Genomic DNA, 20,696 nt, shown 5'->3' with positions numbered 1-20,696 from the left:
GGCAGATGTGCTCTGGAGTATTTCTAGGAGCAAGTGGAACACCTAGGGTATGGCTTGGTCTTTTTATTTGAGAAGGTGGTATTGAGAATCATAGGGCTTTTCTTGGTTCCCTGGGGCTCTAATTTTGTTATCTCTACCTTTATATATCCATCTATCCTTCTATCCTTCTATCCTTCTATCCTTCTATCTTTCTATCCTTCCATCCTTCCATTCATCCATCCATCCATCCATCCACCCACCCACCTATCCATCAATCCTGACTTTGACTTAGGACCTGTGTATTCTGGTGTCCTCTAATAACATGTGTGCTAGCCTGGATCTGGCTTTATTGGGAGATATGCCTTTATTATGAGGTGCTGCTTTTCTTTGAAGACAAACACTGTGGAGGGAAAGGGGGGAATGGTAGGAAGTATTTCAGAGGTTGGGATTTTTGTTCAAGGGAAGTTTGTTCTCCTCCCTGAGAGTGCTAAACCCTTGAGAGGCTCAAGTGAATGTGAGGAAAGGCAGAAAAGGGAGGAATTAGAGAGACTCCATCTCTTTCATGGTTGGACATGGAAACCTTTGTGGAGAAGATAGGGTAAATTGCCACATAGGCACACACACACACATAAATAAAAATAAAAACTCTAGTATATATTTGCCCTACAAAATCTTAGGAAAATTATAAAAGACATCTATGTGGTGGAGACGGGGAAGGCAGAGAGAATTTCCAATTAGGATCAGAGACTGAAGCCCTCCACAGCTGTGAAATGATATAGGGGACTTCAGAGTGCTTCCTGCACTAGTGAAGGAGGTTGGTGAGATGGAAAATGGAAATGGAGGTGAACACTTGGAGTTGAGGGATGAACAGCAGTGCCAGGACTTCCGGAATCTCAGGTATCCTCAGAGCCCTCCTGTATTTGCCATCATCTTTCTGTTTTCCATGGTACACTGGATTGTACCTCCTCCAGTAAATATACAGATATTTCACAACTATCATATTTGATTTAGTCCTCCCAATGCTCGTCCAAGATGACTGGGACAGGTCTTTTCTACATGATAGCAAACTGATCCAGAGTAGTGAAGTGATAGCACTTCTCAACTTGAAACCCCCAGTTCAGTGCCCTTTCTGGACTATTACATAACAACGCTTGTTTACACTTCCCTGATTCTCTGCCTTTTAAAGGGATTTTCTGAAATTCACTGTAGTGCATGTGTGATGTTTGAGGGGTTGGATGAGGGAGTAGTAGCAGGTGGGAAAAGAGGTTCCTGCTCCCCCACAATACTTCTCTTGGCAGGTTTTCCCAAGAAAGAACAGCTGATTCCTTGCATCTTGTGGCAGCTGGTGTACCCAGCACTGAGTTCCTCGGAGCTGAAGGCAGCCTGGCCCCTTCTCATGGGCAGCGCCCACCCATGCTGAGGTCCTGCAGCGGTGGTGGTGTGAGGTGAGTAATGGATTCCAGGGCAGGGAGTTAGGGACCTCTAAGTTCAGGTAAATCCCACCTTTTCATAAGAGCTCCCAATTTCAAAGATTCTGACTAGACCTCACCAGCCAGGCTCCAGGGCATGGCCCCTTATTTCTGGGAGATTGTGCCCAGTACAGCTGCCCTTGGTCTCTTGGTTCTCCCATATTTAATGTGGGAATAACAGCCCTGACGTGCATCCTAGGGGGAGCAGGAGAAACAAATTCACAGTCACTTGCAAGTCATTTGCTAATGTTAAGCTCCATCCAAAGAGCTTCACTGTAACACAGACCTGCTTCCTATCAAGGTGTCATTTCCTTTTCCTCCTGCTTTCCTAATGCTAAAGTGGTATTTCAGACACAAGGCACAAATTACCAATCGGTTCTGGTAAATTCTAATACCTCAAAACCTTCATTGTACCTGCCTATTTAAAGTATAACCCACAACCCAATCCATCCAAGCTTCTTAACTTACACCTTCCAGAACCTTCTGTATGCCTTCTTACCTAACCAGGTAATACTTCCTTCCCCAGCTCTCCAACACTTGAATCTGGCAGATAATTAGCTCTTGCTTCTCGACCACCTAAAATAATTCTTGCATGGTTTCTGCAGTACTCATCTTAATAGGTAAACTAGACCATAAGCTCTTGAGGGGTAGGGACTAGATCTTACCAGTCTCTAGTCTCTTACAAGTGCCTGACTGCTTCCCAGCAGTTTTTCAATTTGAGCCTCTCTCTCTCTCCCTCTCTACTTCTTTCATGTTTCTTGGCCTGATTCTCTGATCATCTCTCTGTCTGTTTGTCTCTCAGGAAGCTGTTTTAACTTCCTCAGTTGGCTTCTCCATCTGGCCTTCTTTTGCTATACACTGTACTCCAGCCACCTGTTGTATCTTACCATCCCTCCATCTGTATGTCTGGTCTTCTGTCAGTTTTTTTGTCAGTTATTTAAGCAACTCTTATATTGTCCAAGTCAAAAATAAACAACCAAATTAAAAAAAAAACCCAAGAGAAAAACAAGCTAAATTTAAAAATAAACAAACAAGGCATATAGAATCCAATTCCCTTCCACGCTGAGCCTGTCCTGGGGCCTACAGGACAAAGGAAAACTGCAGCTCAGCAACAGGTGTTTATATGATGCCTTCTAGTGAAGGGCAAGCTCCAGAGTTTCAGCTGTGAAATTAAAGGTATGAAATTACAGCCCGGCCAATACTGATGCATTCAACTTCTAGAGATGCTGTGGTAGGGGATCCTCTATAGCTCTTGAACAACAGAAGGTAACTAGAACTGGCTAAAATAAGAAGCAAGTCCCTGAGTCTCTGCTGAGTGTTCTATGACAGCTGCAATAATAACATGTATTTATTGACTAGCTACTGTTGCCAGCACCCTACTAGGCATTTTACTTGCCTGAAACAATTTGATTCTATTGCAAAGAAGGTATGTTTTTTTCTAATAGGTACTATATTTGTTTTTTATTATAAAAATGATACTATCTCAAGGTATCATCAGTGTTTTACTCATGAGGAGATAGAGGTTGAGAGGTGCTAAGTAGCTTGCCTGTAACTGGACACGTGACTTTGGGAGAATATATGTCCTGAAGAATTTCTAAGATTCCCAAATTATTTTGATTCTCTTCAGTGCTCACACTCCCATACTCATACACTCACACAGTCCTATTTACTTCTTTGACTCATAATCAGTGTTCATGCTGAATACATAGTGATGATCATTCTTACCCCCCCACCCTCATAAACAATCATATTTATAAATTCAGTACACACAGGCACATTCTTATTGCTACACACTGACACCTACATTTATACATTCATATTTTCATACTGACACAGTCACACTTGCCATACATCCCACTCTCACATTCTCATCCACTCATACCTTTATGTTTTCTTATATTCTGACACACTCATAGTCACGCTTTCACAGTCACATCCACACAGATGATAGAATCACCCTTAACCCTCAGTTTTCTGCACCGTTATACACACTCTATACACAAATACATATTGACTTTCCTCTGCTTATTTCTCATAGATATACATACATTCAATTTCATTCCCCCCAACACATTTGCACTGTCACTATTTCCTTTTCACATTCATTCATTATAACTCAGCATAGGGATACATGCATGCTCACATTTATATATGCTCACACCATAAACACAATCTCACCTATTGAAACTTTTATACTTACTAGTTTTCTTACACTAGAATTACATGCTCTTATATACTCAGCACTGACACAATCTCTCTATCCTGTCACATTTACATATAATCACACTTACACATGAAAACACACTTATTTTGATATATATTAATACACTCACCTTCTCACTGAGGCATAGTTGCACCCTCCACCAAATTCAACGAATATAATCACAAACACACTCTCTTAAACTTAGCCATTTTCACTGACACCTGTCACCCTACTGTCACACTCATACACAATCACACACACACAGAGGTGTAGTCACCTTCACATGCTAACACATACATATACTCCCTCACATTCAGTACTCACAGATATTCACACACCCACACTGCACACCCAAACCTACATACTTACATTCTCACATTTTCACATATTCTTACATTCACAACCACATACTCAAAAGCATACCCATCCACACATTCCCATGGACACATAGTCATACTTCCTGACACCCATGTCCATTCATGTGTGCATTCTTCTCATGCACCAACTCCCATTCATACATTGCCCATATTCATACTGGCACAACCACACTTCTCACACATTCACATTCTTACACATTCTCACTCTCACACTGACACACCTTTACTTATATTGCTATATACATTCACACCAGTACACATGTAGTGACATGAATAGTAACTAACTGCAATTACCTTGACACACATCACACTGACCCACACAGTTCACACGGTCACAATCAATTTAGTAAAATGCATACATGCACTCATACAGAGGTAGTGACTGATTTCACATAGACTGACACTCACTCACACTCACAGTCATCCTGTTACATCCTCCCTTACACTGATAAACTTGATCACATTGACCCATATACATTACTGAACTTCCATCAGCTCTTACCTGGACTCTCAGATGGACACATTGTCACTGACACATACTTACATTGACACTGACCTACACTTTCTCACTGAGATGATCCCATCGATCCACATCTACACACATTGATTCACACATGCTAATAGTGAACCACACTCTCATTCACACACCCATATAATACTTTGCTAAACTCTTATACATACCCCCACATGAATATTGCCACATTCACATATTTTTTTCACTAACATACACTGTAACACACCCAATTACAGGTAATTGTTTATAATCATAGTTGTCACTCCTTTTTTCTATTTGCCACTAATACTGTTCTCACCCCTGCCAAAAGGTTTTGCAGCAACCTCTCACCAAAGAAATAATATTGGTCTTAACCAGGGTGTTAATGGGACTAGATCTTTCCAGAGCAGAAAGGAGTGGAATTTATATCTAGTATTAAAAAGATAAAGGTCAAACACACAGATAAAGTTTTATATCTTTTTACCAGTTTCCTTTTATCGAAATTATCTCTACTAGAACCTTATCTAGTACTATCCAAAAGAGATTTGAATTTAGGTGATTTATTTCTTTTTCTAGGAGTTTATGGCTAAACTTGCTGCCTTGTCTCCCTTCCAAGGGGAGGGGAAGGTAAATAATGTGTTTTTTATGCACTTCATGTTTTCCTATTCTAAAGTGTGTGTGTCTCCAATTTTATGTTTATGATCCCGAATTACCTGTGGATTAGACAAATGGCAAGTGCAATCCTACTCCAAGCAGGCATCTCTAATATAGGCAGGCCTACTTTTACTTCATTAACCCAGGAACATGGTATTCAAGAAAGAGGAAAAAAAGGTTAATGGGTTAGCAGTATGATAAAATAAATTCTACTGTGAGTGTGCATGTGCATCCATAGACTCACTGAAATTTCAACAGCTGTTACTAACAAGTTAACAGAGGAAATTTCTCAGTAGGCATGGATAAAAACAAGCGAACGAGACTTCTGGCCAAGATGGAGGTGTGGGTAGACACACTGTGCTTCCTCGCACAACCAAAATAAGAACAACAAAAATTAAGAAACAGAATCACAACCTGTACTGACAGAAAATTGAACTGTATGGAAATCTGACATCCAAAGAGTTAAAGTAGACACATTCATCCAGACTGGTAGGAGGGGCAGAGCCGGGCAACTGGGCAGAGAGGAGTCATGGCCAAAAAAAAAAAAATGCAGCAGCTGGTGGACCCCAGGCACGCAGGTGGTGGCTGGTGGATGCTGGGTGCACAAGGTGGCGGCTTGCAGACCCAGTGAGGCAGCGGATTGTGGAGAGGCATGGTGCACAAGGCTGCTGGTGGACCCAGTGAGATGGTGGATTGTGGAGCAGGGCAAGATGCACAAAGTGGCTGGGGGACAGGGTGGTCCCACATTCACATGCAGATAAACCAGGTGAAACTGGGGAGTGAGACAGACCTCTTAACCCAGGGTTCCAATGCAGTGCAGGGAAATAAAGCCTCAAAACACCAATTGAAAACACCTGTGGGGGTCGAGGTGCTGGGAGAGACAAATGGCAAGCCTCCCAGCCTCACAGGAGAGTTCGTTGGAGAGACCCACAGGGTCCTAGAATGTACACAAACCCACCCACATGGGAATCAGCACCAGAAGGGCCCAGTTTGCTTGAGGGAAGCGGCAGAAGGGACTGAAATCTGGCAGAGAGAGCAGGAAGCACCATTGTTCTCTCTGAGACCTCTCCCTCACATACAGCATCACAAGACAGCAATGTGTGTTGCCCTACCTGGGCAAACACTTAAGGCTCCATCCCTCATACGTAACAGGGGCATCAAGACAAAAAAAAAATGACCCAAAAGAAAGAACAGATCAAAGCTCTAGAACAAATACAACTAAGCAACAAAGAGATAGCCAACCCATCAGATGCACAGTTCAAAGCACTGGTGACCAGGATGTTCACAGAATTGGTTGAATTTGGTCACAAATTAGATGAACAAATGAAGGCTATGCTAAGAGAAATGAAGGAAAATGCACAGGGAACTAATAGTGATGGAAAGAAAGCTGGGACTCAAATCAATGGAGTGGACCTGAAGGAAGAAAGAAACAACCAAGCAGAAAAGAATGAAGAAACAAGAATTCCAAAAAAAATGAGGAGAGGCTTAGGAACCTCCAGGACATCTTTAAATGTTCCAATATCTGAATTATGGGGGTACTAGAAGGGGAAGAGGAAGAGCAACAAGTGGAAAACTTATTTGAACAAATAATAAAGGAGAACTTCCCCATTTTGGCAAAGGAAATAGACTTCCAAGAATTCCAGGAAGATCAGAGAGTCCCAAAGAAGTTGGACCCAAGGAGGAACACACCAAGGCACATCATAATTACATTAGCCAAGGTAAAAATGAAGGAGAGAATCCTAAAAGCAGCAAGAGATAAGGAGACAGTTACCTACAAAGGAGTTCCCATCAGCCTGTCTCAAAAGAGACCTTATAGGCAAGAAGGGGCTGGAAAGGAGTATTTGAAGTCATGAAAGTCAAGGACCTACATCCAAGATTGCTCTATCCAGCTAAGCTTTCATTTAGAATGGAAGGACAGATAAAGTGCTTCCCAGATAAGATCAAGTTAAAGGAGTTCGTCATCACCAAGGCCTTATTTTATGAAATGTTAAAGGGACTTATCTAAGAAAAAAGATAAAAACACATGTATAATAAAATGACAGCAAACTCACAATTATTAACAACCACACCTAAAACAAAAACAAACTAAGCAAACAACTAGAACAGGAACAGAACCACAGAAATGGAGGTCACATGGAGGGTTATCAACAGTGTAATTGAAGGGGGAGAGAGGGGAAAAGGTATAGAAAATAAGTAGCATAGATTGTAGGTAGAAAGTAGACAGGGGGATGGTAAGAAGAGTATGGGAAAAGTAGAAGCCAAAGAACTTATATGTATGACACCTGGACATGAACTAAGGGGGGGCAATGTGGGTGGGAGGGGGTGTGCAGGGTGGAGCAAAGTGAAGGGAAGAAAATTGGACAACTGTAATAGAATAATCAATAAAATATATTTAAAAACAAAACAAGCTAACGAAACTCCCTTGCACTCCAGACAGACTGTAGATCTCCCTGTAAGGGGAATAAAAGATGCTCAAAACCCAGGAGTTAATCAATAGACCAGAAGCCTGGAATTAGAACCATGTGCCACCCAAGTTCCCTACCAGAGATTTAGAAATATGAAAGTACCTTGTAACAACCTCCCTAGTTCATGGCTTCCCCTGCTGGAGTCTCTCTGGTGAAAAAATGAGTGCAAAATATGACTAAGCCATCATTTGACATGGGTTCTGGCACATCATGGGGAAAAGCCTATACTCTGGAATAACACCCACCATGCCTAACAACCACCATTAGATTGAAGAATTCCTATATTGAAAAATAGCAAAGACCATATCATCTTACTTATTTTGGATTCCAAATACCTGTTCAATATCAGGCCCAGAGCAGCTACTTGTAAAAGTCAGTTAAGAACTTGAAAGTGGTATGTGGATAGCAATGTGTTATCAGGACAGATCTGGTGCCTCTCTTCCTCAGTCCCAAAATTCCAATGGCATCACCAGCTTATACAGAAGATCTTCAATAGACCTCACATAGTGCTAGACCCAGTGGGAGATTCAAATGGGTGAAAGAAATATACTCTTCCCATGAATTACTTGCATTTGTGTGGGAAAGATGAAGTCAGCATGAAGCAGTAGAACAAGGCAACAAATCTTGAGGTTTGGTATTATAGGGATCTTTATCACGTAATTCAGTGCCCTTCAGACTCCAAAGGCCTTGAGGGCCTGTGAGTAGTTGAAAACAGCAGTCAGGATATAAGGCAATCACCTCCCAAAATAAACCCCCTTGTAGAGATCTTGCTCAGCACAGGGCTATGCTATCTTTACAGAAGATTGTATAAAAGGGCCCTTCGTCACTGGGCCTAAGGCAGAGAAATAAAAACAAGTTATAGACCTTGATGAAAATCTTGTGCCACCCCCACCAGGAGACAGATTTAGAGAATAACCTGGTCAATTTTCTTTTGATAGTTTCTGTCACTATATTGAGATTCATCAAAAGTAATTTATATAATTTACAGGACTGAGTGATTTTTAGGAAGGGAAAGATTCCCCTGCCTGAATTCACTAAAAAAGCACTAAATTAGGAGACCCAGCCCTTTGCATTTATATGGCATTGCATACTTTTCAAAACATTTAATAACTCATTCATCCATTATGGTAGAGATATTAAGAATACCACATCTGGAGTCAGTAGATGAGCAGTTAAATCCTAGTTGACCACTTCTTAGGTATGTAACTTTGAGTCAATGACTTATCCCCCTTAATCCTCAGTTTCCTTGTATGTAAAATGGGCGTGACACGAATAATGTGTACCTCATTGAGTTGTAATGATGATGAAATGAGATAATCTATGAAAGCGTTTGGCACAATGTCTAGCCTATAGTGTTCTACAAATTACAGATCTTAATGTTACTCTTAATACAACCCTTTGAGGTAGGTGCTTTCAAAGGGACAGAACCCTAGGATCACAGAAAAACAGTATGGTTTTTGTAGCCAAACACCCAATCTTCACAGTTCTCGCTGCCTACGTTTCTTTGCCTTTATTTCCACTTAACCAAAAGCTAGGAGTAGTGCATAAACAACTAAGAAGATGAGTGAAAAACAGAATTAACCCATGGACTTTACTCAATTCATGTCATTTTTAGGACATGTTTATTTGGAAATTGCAGCAATGTTTCTTGTTAATTTAAATAGCCCCTCTAGTTCTCCAATTTTCCAATTCCTTTGAAATAGTTAAGTCCTCACTGTTGTCATCTTGATTTGCAGACACAGAAACTTGAGAGAGGGTCTTTATAGAAGACCCTCCTGATTCCTGTAGAGGCAGAGGTACCATTCACCACCAAAGGTCAGGGCATGCTATGTGGTTCTGTTCATGCTGCTAGAGCAAAATCAAATATTCAGAGTTTAGACATGCATTATAAAATGGCTCATTGCAGAGCTGTACACATGGGCTGAAGATATTAAACTCTCCCATTGCATCTTATTCCCATGCTGACAGTCTCCAAATTAATGTCATAATGCCAAATAAATATGTAGGAAATGCTGCTACTATATTTGTATTTGTTGTCTTAATCTTGCTGTCTCTACTAAGAGGAATAGATTTAGCTATTCTCTATTGAGAGGAATAGATATTTTCCACCACGTGTGAATTGATGTTTCCTTCAGCTTTTCATTACTTGCTATGTAGTTTATACCTCTCAAAGACAAGATGGTTAGATACATATTTGTTTTGCTTCCCACTAGATATTACTCATTTAATTTTTACTGAGATATCAAATGTATTACTGTATTTGTTCTCTCTTCTGTATATATTGACATATAAAATTTATAGATTTGAAGTCCATTTGCAGTTATTTAGCCTTCATAGAATTTTTATTTTTGTTGGTAGAGTCTATGAATTTTCAATAAAACTCATCAGTGTTGTCCTATTGACCAAAACCAGAATAATGTGATCTTATTATACTCAGGAATATGAGTATTGCTGGTGATCCAATGACTGCTAATCCAAGGGGCCTCCAACATAATATTTGTTATTTTCATACTAGCTTCATTGGTTGTCTTAATCACCATTCTATGCTAGTTGTTTATGCTTATTAAAAAAAAAAAAACAGAATCTGAGGCTCTATTCTGTTTGGAACCCAGACAAAAACTAAAGGCTATACTGGGGATGTAATGTGCAGCATGGTGACTACAGTTAATAATACTGTATTGTATAATTGAAATTTGCAAAAAGAGTACATCTGAGGTGTTTTCACCATACCAAAAAGAGGTAATTATGTGAGGTGATAGATGTGCAAATTAACTTGATTGTGGTAATCATTTCACAGTGTACACAAATATCAAGCTATCACATTGTGTACCTTAAATATATATAATTTTTGTCAATTATACCTCAATACAGCTGGGAAACTCCTAAAGACTTATAAAAACCCTTTAGGCCTACCAAACTCTTCTGGGTCTCATAAGATAGAAATAAATATATTTCTCCTCAGATTTCCATTTAGAATCCCGAGATCAGTTCAACCCACTAGGCCTAGCAACCCTGCCATCTTTGGCCAATGTCCAAAATAGAGGCCCTTCTTGAAATCTATCTTTTCCTGTCTTTCTATTTCCATACTCATGGGCATATGCTTCTTTCCCCCTGGTTCATTTTCTCAGTTTTCAATATTAATTTTCATATTGCTACCTGGAACACCCCAATCCATAGGGGAAAAATTCCCCAAGTCTTCAACATTAGGTGTCTGCTACATTGTCACCTGAGTAATAGCTCTGAAATTTGAAGCTAATCTTGCCATTCCACTGCCTGAAACCTCTTCATCTAGACTGAAAGAGTCCACACCCCAAAGAAAGGCATATAAGACCCTTCTACATTTGATCTCTACTGATCTTATATTTTTTCCATCCCTCCCCTTTGCTATAGTTACACTAAGTTTCCTGCAGTTCTTCTAATACACTACATTGTCTCTAATATCCTCTGGGCCTTAACAGCTATTGTTTCTTCTGTCTGAAAAATACCATAACCATGGTTTGATTATGTTTTCCTAATCAAGCTTAAATGTGCTTCCTCTGTGAAGTCTCCTTCCTTAGGCTGTTAGGAGTCCCTTTCTCCATCCTTTAGTAGCAACAGGTTGTCATCTTTGCATTGAGCTGTCATGGCCAAAATTCATTACATTTTGAATCTCTTCAAGGACAGGGACTGTCCCTTTTTCATCTATCACCCTTTTTCTTCTGCCCTTCCAAAGTATCCTCTTGTCTTTCTGGGAACACGATAAACACTGTATAAATGCTGAAATAATGAATTTATGAAGGTCTAATGATTTCCTCAAGATCACAGAATAAGCCAGAAGTGGAGCTGGAATTAGCCATTCTTATTTTGTGAGAGATAAAAGATCTACTAACTAAAAGTCAACCCCAATCCCAACTTAAAGCTGCATAACAAGATGCAACTTAGTTATTCTAAGAAAAGAGGTTTCTTCTAAGAGAAAGGATGGAGTTTCTTTTCCAAGTGTTCTTTTTTTTTAATACAATTCCCCAAAATAGGTCTGTCCTGCTAATATATGACTATAGTTATAAAAAATGGTTCATGTCAAGCCACATTGACACTTCTTTTGTAGTTCATCAAGTGTTTAGCTTTTTTTTTAAAGTTTTTTACATGTTACTGTCTTCCACAGTTTAGAGATCTGTTCTGTTCCTTACATAACACCAGCATCACTTAGTTCAACAGGAATGGGCACGAGGCTCAAAAAAAATCTACCATGCTTTCAGTATTTGTTAATTAGAATATACTATTGAATAATGGCCTACACCAACCTAGTGCTTTCCACTTTTCAAATCTTGGTGAACTCCTACTCATCCTTCAATAACCCATTCAAGTTCTATATCCTCTGGTTCCTCTGGGAACATTAGATGTCCTTCCTGCTCTGTCCTTCCAGAGCATCCTTTGCCTACCTAGGTGGAATGACATTGTATTCTCTATTGTATGTGTGCATGTTTGCCATCCTCACTGAACTGTGAGCTCTTAGAATACAGAAACTAGTCTTTATTCATCTCTCTTTGTATACACCCTGTACTTTACATAATACCTAGTATGTATAAATGTTTGTGGTATGGAGATGGAAGACCAGGCAATAATGTTCTTTGGAACAATATCAACAATTTTGTTTTGTATAAAAGTGCAATCTTTGGCACCAATTTCTCATACAATAAGACCATAGTCAGTTAAAGAGAGTCTTGCCCTCTGCTGAACTGCTGTGGTCCTCTATTTTGTGTATTCTTCATTTTGCAATATACATGCCCTTACTTGTATTATAGTTACATTTTTATCTGTGTATTTAATATACATTTTAGATGGCGGCCAGATATAAAACCCACAGCTCAAACATATAGCCTCTCTTAGGGCTGGGCATTTATTTCTCTACTCCCAGCACTTTGAATGGTGCCTGACACATAAGCTTCAATAAATATTTGTTGTTTGAATAAATGAATACAGTCACAGATTGGTTGCTTAAGATACATTTTCTTAGAGTTACTATAGGGTAGTAACTCTATAGGGTAGTTATTATTTATTTTGGTCTCAGGATTCTTTGAAATGAAAGCCAACCAGAAGTTAATATGAAGAAAGCATGTAATTAGTTTACTTTCCTATAAAAAGTTATGTTAGGCTGACATAAGATCTCTTCTTTTTCTTTTTTTTAAAGATTTTATTTATTTATTTTTAGAGAGGGAAGGGAGAGAGAGAGAGAGAAATATCAATGTGTGATTGCTGGGGGCCATGGCCTGCAACCTAGACATGTGCCCTGACTGGGAATCGAACCTGCGATACCTGGTTCGCAGCCCGCGCGCAATCCACTGAGCTACGCCAGCCAGGGCATCTTCTTCTTTTCCTTTTTTATACAGCTGTGTGACCTACAGACCCTCTTTATTAAGCTGGGAAGAAGAGTATAGGGCATGCCTAGGTGACATGCTAAAAGCCACACAACTGGCTGGCTGCTGCCTGACATTATTGTGAATGCAAGGAACACATCAGGCTCAATGTCAACGGAGAAAGAATACTCTGAGATAAACATGGTTTGCAGATTGATTGATTGATTGATTGATTTAAAACATCAAGCTTTCCTCCTCTTTTTCTCCCCCCAGTTTTTGTCAGGGTGTGTTGTAAGCTACAATCCAGGTGCCACAGGGGTAATTTGGGAAGTACTAACTGATTCTCCCTCAGGCCTACTGATTTCAGCTCCTTGCATCAAATCCTGCTTCTGCTTCATCTGCCATTTTCCTACCAGAATACTATTATCTTCCTTTCAGGTGAGGGCTGGGTCATCCAATTGCAACGTGGGGGCTTCCCAGGGCCAAAAAAAAAAAAAGGACTTAGGCCTATGGCAGTCTTCTCTTTGTGTATATGTGTGCACTGGGGAAGCAAGCTAATCATGTGCTGGAGTAGGGATCTCCTTTAGCATGAACTAATGATGAGCCATATCATACCAGTATATAAGTACACAGTGGCAACTGCAACCAGGTAAGAAGAGTAATGGGCAGCAAAGGGAATACACTATTTGATAGATCTAACCTCTTGTAAATGAAGATCCGTGTAAGCTGGTTACAGGAAGGCCATGAGAAAGCCAACATGCTGTATTGTGAGGTCATCCTTCAGATTTGGTTTTTGGTTTATAAATACAAGAATTTTATTTGGGTGGATTATGATCTTAGACCCATGGCCAGTTTTCTTTAAAACACAGAAATGTGTCCTTATTGGGGATAGGGAGTAGGCAATTCCTGCAACTAAGGCTGTGGCCAGCTGAATGTTTATCTACCACTTGTGAAGTGGGATAGATGGAAAGGAGATCTTGTCATATCCCATTCTTCCTTCAGTATTTGAGAGAAACCCTTTAATTTCATAGATACTATTTCTTCTTCCTTAGCCATACCCCCCCCCAGATAAGATGCTGGAATGTATGTTCAGCTCTTTTAAAATGTGTGCATATGGTCCCTGGACATTGTGGCTCAGTTGCTTGAAGCATTGTCCATAGACCAAAGGGTTGTAGGTTTATCCCAGTCAGGGCACATACCCCAGGTGCAGGTTTGATCCCTGGTCAGGGTGCATACAGAAGGCAACCAATCAATGTTTCTCACATTGATATCTCTCTCTCTCTCTCTCTCAAAAATCAATGAAAAAATGTCCTCAGGTGAGGATAAAAAATTAAAATGTGGTCATGTGAACTTAGGTGAAGTAACAAAATTTGAGAAGGAGTTGTTGCATTTTACGCTGGCTCAAATTCTTTGGTCTCCAGTTTTGTCAAGTTTTTCTTTGTGTGTATGTGAAATATGTGAATTGCTAAGTTGATCCCAATTCTTGGTATAAAAATAATACAAGGTCTCAATTGACCCCAATTGGCTCATCTATTCAAACATGCAGAGAACATCTTCCCTGCATAATACTGATTTGGGTACAGACAAATTGAGACTGCAGCAAGGACCTAGAATGATGTGCCTGGACATTGCACCTATATGATATACAAGAAGCCCTAGAAATTATTGGAATTGAAATTTTAGTCTTGAATTTGAAGACTCTCTAGAGTGGGTCAGGGAAGGGTATAATTATCACCCATGCATCTACAACCTCAGAGATTCAAGATGTTGGTTTACCATATCCTGTTCACTTAGGCTGTTCATCTGCATCTATTTTTTTGCATCTGAATACTTTCTAGGATACCACATGCAGTTTTGAGAACTATGAAATATTTTATTACTAGGTTTTACTTCCCTTTTCTTTTTCCTGCACATTTCTCTCAGGCATCTTTTAAAGTATTTACTTCTTATGCTTAAAAAAGTTTTACCTTTGTTCTTTATGCATTTTATTTTCTCTTTTTAGAAGCTTCAATGTTGGAAATGAAAAGATGAAACCTGTAATAATGCATCAAATTTGCACATATAAATACACGTCAGATGATCATTAGCATTTTCTTGGCATTAGCTCATGTAGCCTATGCAATAAATAATAAAGTATGGTGCTGCATATATTTATAAGCTTAATTAGAAAAAACTATTTTTTCTCATATAATATGTGCAATATATGAGGTTGAGATGCTGCATTATACCTGTGAATTTCCTTGCTTGCAACCTGTCATTGAAATTTGCAACTATAAAATGCTGGCTGATTGGGTTCAATTAATGTCAAGTTCCCACTGAAAACCATGGAAGTCACTCATGAAAATGTTAGCAGAGAACAGGACTACAGCAGAACCTACCTTACTTGCTTGTGTGTATAAAAGAGACCATGAATACATTCAATGTGAGTGTGCTTGTATGTGTGTCAGTTGTTAGTTATCTTTCGCAGGATCTAAGATTGAAACTAGGCAGCTGTAAAAAGAGCTAGTTACCTCCCTTGCTTGTCTGGCTGCTTTTGCAAATCTGCCCAACAAGTAGACTCTGCTCCTCCTGATCAAATGATCTTAGAAACGACTTCCCTCCATTACACTCTGTAATGGTATCTCCCAGGTGAGGCTCTCTGAAACAGCACACCCCTGTCTCTGATAGCAGAGTTCCCTTGTTGAGTGCCCCAGAACAGACAAGCTCCAAAACAAGGCCGCCTAAGAATTGATATTACAGGTCAACAAAACCTGTTGGAGTTCTGTCAGTAAGTCACCTAGCCTTCGATCTTTGGATGAGAAAAGAAGTTGAAATCAGTAAGTACCATCCCGAAGTGTGTTGAAATGAAAAAACTGGAACTGCCACATGAATATTTGGGGAGGAGAGAAGTGTATATATGAAGAGTGTGTGTGTATTTATGGGTTTACTTGGTTACACATTGTATTGGTGTAGTAGAAAGGGAATTGAGAAGAGTTTGAGATTCTACTCTCAGTTCTTCCACTTATTTTGTGACCCTGGGTGAGTCACTTAACCTTTATACTTTATTAATTTCCCATGTGGAAAATGGGAATGGTATTCCCCTTTTCACATGTTGGCATCTGGGTCAAGTGAAAATAAGACATAGGAGCTCTTTGGGCATTACAAAGTGGTATAGTAAAAAATGAGGTGTTGATAATCATATGGTAGCTGGATTCTACATCATGCCAATTTTTTGGCACTTAGACTAGTGCCTATATTTCCAAACATACTCTTTTTTTTGGCTCAGACCTGCTTTGAGTAGGCATATAGATTCATGCAACATTATGAAAAACTTAATCAGAGCTGCAACAAATGCATAGAATGTATAGAGTTCAGTTTCATTACCTCATCTGTATACCTAATGTCTACTGGACACAAGGCATGGTATTAGGCAGTATGAAAGCATACAGTTATGACTGAGGGGGCCTTACCCTCAAGGAAATTATAATTTAGTGAGGGTAATGACATGTGTAATGACTATGTGCAGTTTGAAATGAGATAATGGAAGTTTTCACTTGGGCCCAAATGGTTGGTCTGTATCTTGTCCACCTTGTCTGCAAATGGGAGTATGGGTTTAGAGATGCTGAGAGACCCAGACTATGCTTGTTCTCTTTCCTGTAAAATGAGATAAATGCTCTTTCTTTGGCATCCTAGTATATTATGGGTATTAATGTCTGCAAAGTTATCAGAAATCTTCAGATGCAAGTTGCTATAGAAATACAATGCAAAACACAATCTTTCTTTTAAATTATAGTACATTGTCCACTTTGTGGAAAGCTAGATTTTTTCTTTTTTTTTCTGACAATTAAAACCAACCCACTGTATTTTCTTACATGGTCGATCATAAGTGTCTGAGACAGTTGATTCAGTTGATAATAATGTGTCCAAGATAAAGTGGGTTTAATACCAGCATAGACTAGCTAGCAAAGCAGAGTTTGTTTCTCAGTCCCAGGCAATACCTAGGAGTCTTGGTAGCCATCTTGAAAATATGTGCTTTTATTTACAGGGAACCAAGGAAAGAGCCAACAGGTAACTGTTAGATCCTTTCTCCCACCACCAAACTATAATTCAGTGTATACATCTTTCTGTTAGTTAAAGTAGCAACCTCCTCCTTAAATACAAAGAACAGCATATGTTGATATCATTGTCTAAGGAGATATTGGCTGGCTTTATTTTTTAAGTATTTTTTAGTGATTATGCTATTATGGTTTTCCCAATTTTCCCCTCTTTATCCCTGCTCCCCCCTGCACCCCTCAAACCTCCAGCATTCCCCCCTTAGTTTCTGTCCATGGGTTGTACATATAAGTTTTTTGAGTTCTCTGTTTCCTATACCATTTTTTACCTCTCCCAGTCTATTTAATACCTACCAATTATGCTTCTTTTTCCCTGTACCTTCCCCACCATTCCTTCCTTCCCCTCGCCACTGAAAACCCTCCATGTGGTGTCCATTTCTTTAATTCTGTTCCTGTTCTGGTTGTTTGCCTAGGTTTTTTTTTCATTGTTTTTCTTTCTTTTTTTTTTTGGTTCATTTGTTGATAGTTGTGAGTTTGTTGTCATTTTACTGTTCGTATTTTTTATCTTCTTTTTCTTAGATAAATCCCTTTAACATTTCATATAATAAGGGCTTGGTGATGATGAACTCCTTTAACTTGACCTTATCTGGGAATCACTTTATCTGCCCTTCCATTCTAAATGATACTTTTGCTGGATAGAGCAATCTTGGATGTAGGTCCTTGCCTTTCATGACTTCAAATATTTCTTTCCAGCCCCTTCTTGCCTGTAAGATTTCTTTTGAGAAATCAGCTGGTAGTCTTATGGGCATTCCTTTGTAGGTAACTCTTTCCTTTCCTCTTGCTGCTTTTAAGATTCTCTCTTTGTCTTTAATCTTGAATAACTTACTGATGATGTGCCTTTGGTGTGTTCTTCTTTGGGTTCAACATCTTTGGGACTCTCTGGGCTTCCTAGACTTCCTGGAAGTCTATTACCTTCACCAGGTTTGGGAAATTTTCCTTTATTATTTGTTCAAATAAGTTTTCAATTTCTTGCTGTTGTTCTTCTCCTTTTGCTACCCCTGTAATTCGGATATCAGAACATTTCAAGTTGTCCCAGAGGTTCAAAAGTCTCTCTTCGTTTTGTTTTTTTTTGTTTTTTTTTGAATTCTTGTTTCTTCATTCTGTTTCAGTTGGATGTTTATTTTTTCCTTTTGTTCCAAATCATTAATTTGAGTCCTGGTTTCCTTCTGTCTTTGTTGGTTCCCTGAATATTTTGCTTTATTTCATTTTGCATATCTTTCATTTGTTCTTTCATTTTTCAACCAAACTCAATCAATTCTGTGAACATTTTGATTACCAGGGCTTTAAACTTTCCATCGGATAGGTTGGCTATCTCCTCATTGCTTAGCTCTTTTTCTGGAGTTTTGCTTTGTTCTTTCATTTTGGCCCTATTTCTTGTTCAGGGCACCTGTTAAGTTTTAAGAGGGTGGGGACTTAGGCATTCCACTAGGGCAGGGCAACCCTCCTTGCTGTTCTGTGGTGCTGCCTGTGGGGGAGGGGCCAGAGAGGGAACAATGCATCTCCCCTGCTCATCTCTAGTCCACTTTCCAACACACTCTCAAGTGAGCCTGGAAGTTTCTCCCACCATGGCAATTACTGTAGTCCACAGCCAGTTCTGAGTCTCAGTTTCCCCATAAGTCGGCCCTGCACCCTCAGCCTGCCACCTCATTGGGCTTTCTTAGTCAGTCCCACCAGCATGGTCTGCCGCCTGGCCTTGGGTTCTCTTTATCAGCTGCCTTAACAGCCTGGTTGTTCTGTTTGACTGTTTCTTTAATTCTTGCAGTTTGGAGTTCCATGCAGTTCCATGCAGTTTGATTTTTTGCCACTTCTGGTTGTTTATTGATTTTAGATCGATTGTTATCCTACTTTTGGTTGTGTGAGGAAGTGAAGAGTTTCTACCTATGCCTCCATCTTGGCCAGAACTGACATTGGCTGAATTAAATCTAAGTTTACTTATTAAGTGAAAGTCTGGAAACTTTCATCAAAAGTTCAATTTGTCTTGATGTACAAACTTAATTCTTCTTAAAAAGATTTCTCAAGTTCTAGAAATTTGAATACTCTCATATTTTGTTACTCTTTTTCACTTAGAGTTCTTTGACTTGTTTACCTCAATTTTGAGAACATAAAATCCATCTTCTTTCCTATGTGCTCCCTTTCAGTTTGACAGCCATCTCAACATCAGGGTGTCTTGCAACCCCTTTCATCATGTAGGTATCTCAGAAACTTTAGGAGGTTCCTTCCTGGAAACTTCCCCTAGGCTATATCTCATTCCTATGTTAGATCCTCTAGTTTTATGTGAAAATGACATTGATAAATATTGGTGTGCTCACCAATTTCTACTAATAACCTTATGTAACTGGTGGTTTTCAAGATTTACCTCTGGGTTTATTAGATCATGCCTGTGCATCTGCTAGCCTGGGCTTTTGCTTTTGACAGGAGGCTAGTATTGTTTCTCATTGAAAAGGTATGCAAATAAACAGTTACTTAGATTTTGAAAGTAGAAAGGATAATGCAGGGATCTCAGTTGTCTGTGATGGCATCAGATATGATGAAAATATTTGTTTCATTTGCTTATGGCTTAATAGACGGCCTTGCAAGTTGTAGGGCCAGTATTTCTGTAGTCTCACCCTTTACACACCTGGGTAGAACACCTGTGGCAAATGGGTATGCTTGGCATTTTTGATTGCATCCAATTTAACATGTATGCCAGAGTATAAATTTTGGTCACATTAGCTAGAGTACAATTGATTACCTATCTTTCCCCTTAGCTCCTGGAACATGTAAGTTGGTGGCTTCTTTTAAGCCACTGAGCATTCTCTGCCTATTTTGGCACTGCACTGATTAAGAGAATGCATTTTTAAGGAATGGGAGAATGATGACAATTGTTTATAATACCTAATCATTTCATTTAGAGTTGCCATGCATCTTGTTTAAAATATTCCTCTAAAATTCTTTGCAGTGGATTTCTGTGTCAAAAGCCAAGTCAGTGAAGGGCTGTGTGTATGTGTTTGTGTATGGGCCTATGTATGCATGCCTTCATGCCTTTTGAGGGGAAGAGGAAAGAGAGATAAAGAAAGGGAGATGAGGTAGGGGAAAATAGAAGTAATCTTTCCTAGTACCATGAAAAAATGATGTTCAAGCTCCTTGATTATCATGAGGCAAGAGGCCCATTTCTTATTACTGATGAATTTCAGTTGTGATTTTCAAGCATTGTTAAGCCACATAAAGTCTCAAGGGCTAGATTATAAATACATAAAATTCAGAGAACCCATTTGAATTCTCTCCAAAAACCCCAATATTTAAGTATGAAATCAATCTGTGAACAGATATAACGGTTTTGTTGCTGGTTGTCCATTAAAGTTAGTTGTTTCTCCACAATGATAATGATCAAGTTCTAAAAAGTAAATGAATGGCCTGTGATGAGATCCAATGTGCCACTCACTTGTAAGTTCCTATTCTATTGATGAAGGGAATGATAACAGTTAAACTTTAAAGATAAACATTTTTTGATTGGGTTCCTAGAGAATAATGGTGCTTTTGTATAATTTTTGAAATAGATCCTAAAGCCACCCCAAACAAAATAGTCTCTTTCAAGATTTTGGAAATAATGACATCATAGGCAGATTGAACCAGCAATCCATTAACTAGTATTC

General features: G+C 39.3%; 1 protein-coding gene across 4 annotated transcripts in view; it reads left to right on the top strand.

The window, feature by feature from the left end:
* PAK3 (p21 (RAC1) activated kinase 3) overlaps positions 1-20,696 on the top strand; it is a 377,937-nt gene that overhangs the window by 234,519 nt on the left and 122,722 nt on the right. For 3 of the 4 annotated variants that reach the window (XM_045817639.1, XM_045817637.1, XM_045817641.1), the window contains exon 4: positions 1,278-1,424. The exons of the other annotated variant lie outside the window; for it this stretch is intronic. The gene's annotated coding sequence lies outside the window, so the exon portion shown is untranslated. The remainder of the gene's footprint in view (positions 1-1,277; positions 1,425-20,696) is intronic. 4 annotated transcript variants of the gene reach the window in all.

Source organism: Phyllostomus hastatus, unplaced genomic scaffold (assembly GCF_019186645.2).
Source record: "Phyllostomus hastatus isolate PE091 unplaced genomic scaffold, TTU_PhHast_1.1 phas_scaffold_28, whole genome shotgun sequence".
NCBI classification, from domain to species: domain Eukaryota; kingdom Metazoa; phylum Chordata; class Mammalia; order Chiroptera; family Phyllostomidae; genus Phyllostomus; species Phyllostomus hastatus.
This window is presented reverse-complemented; position numbering and strand designations above follow the sequence as displayed.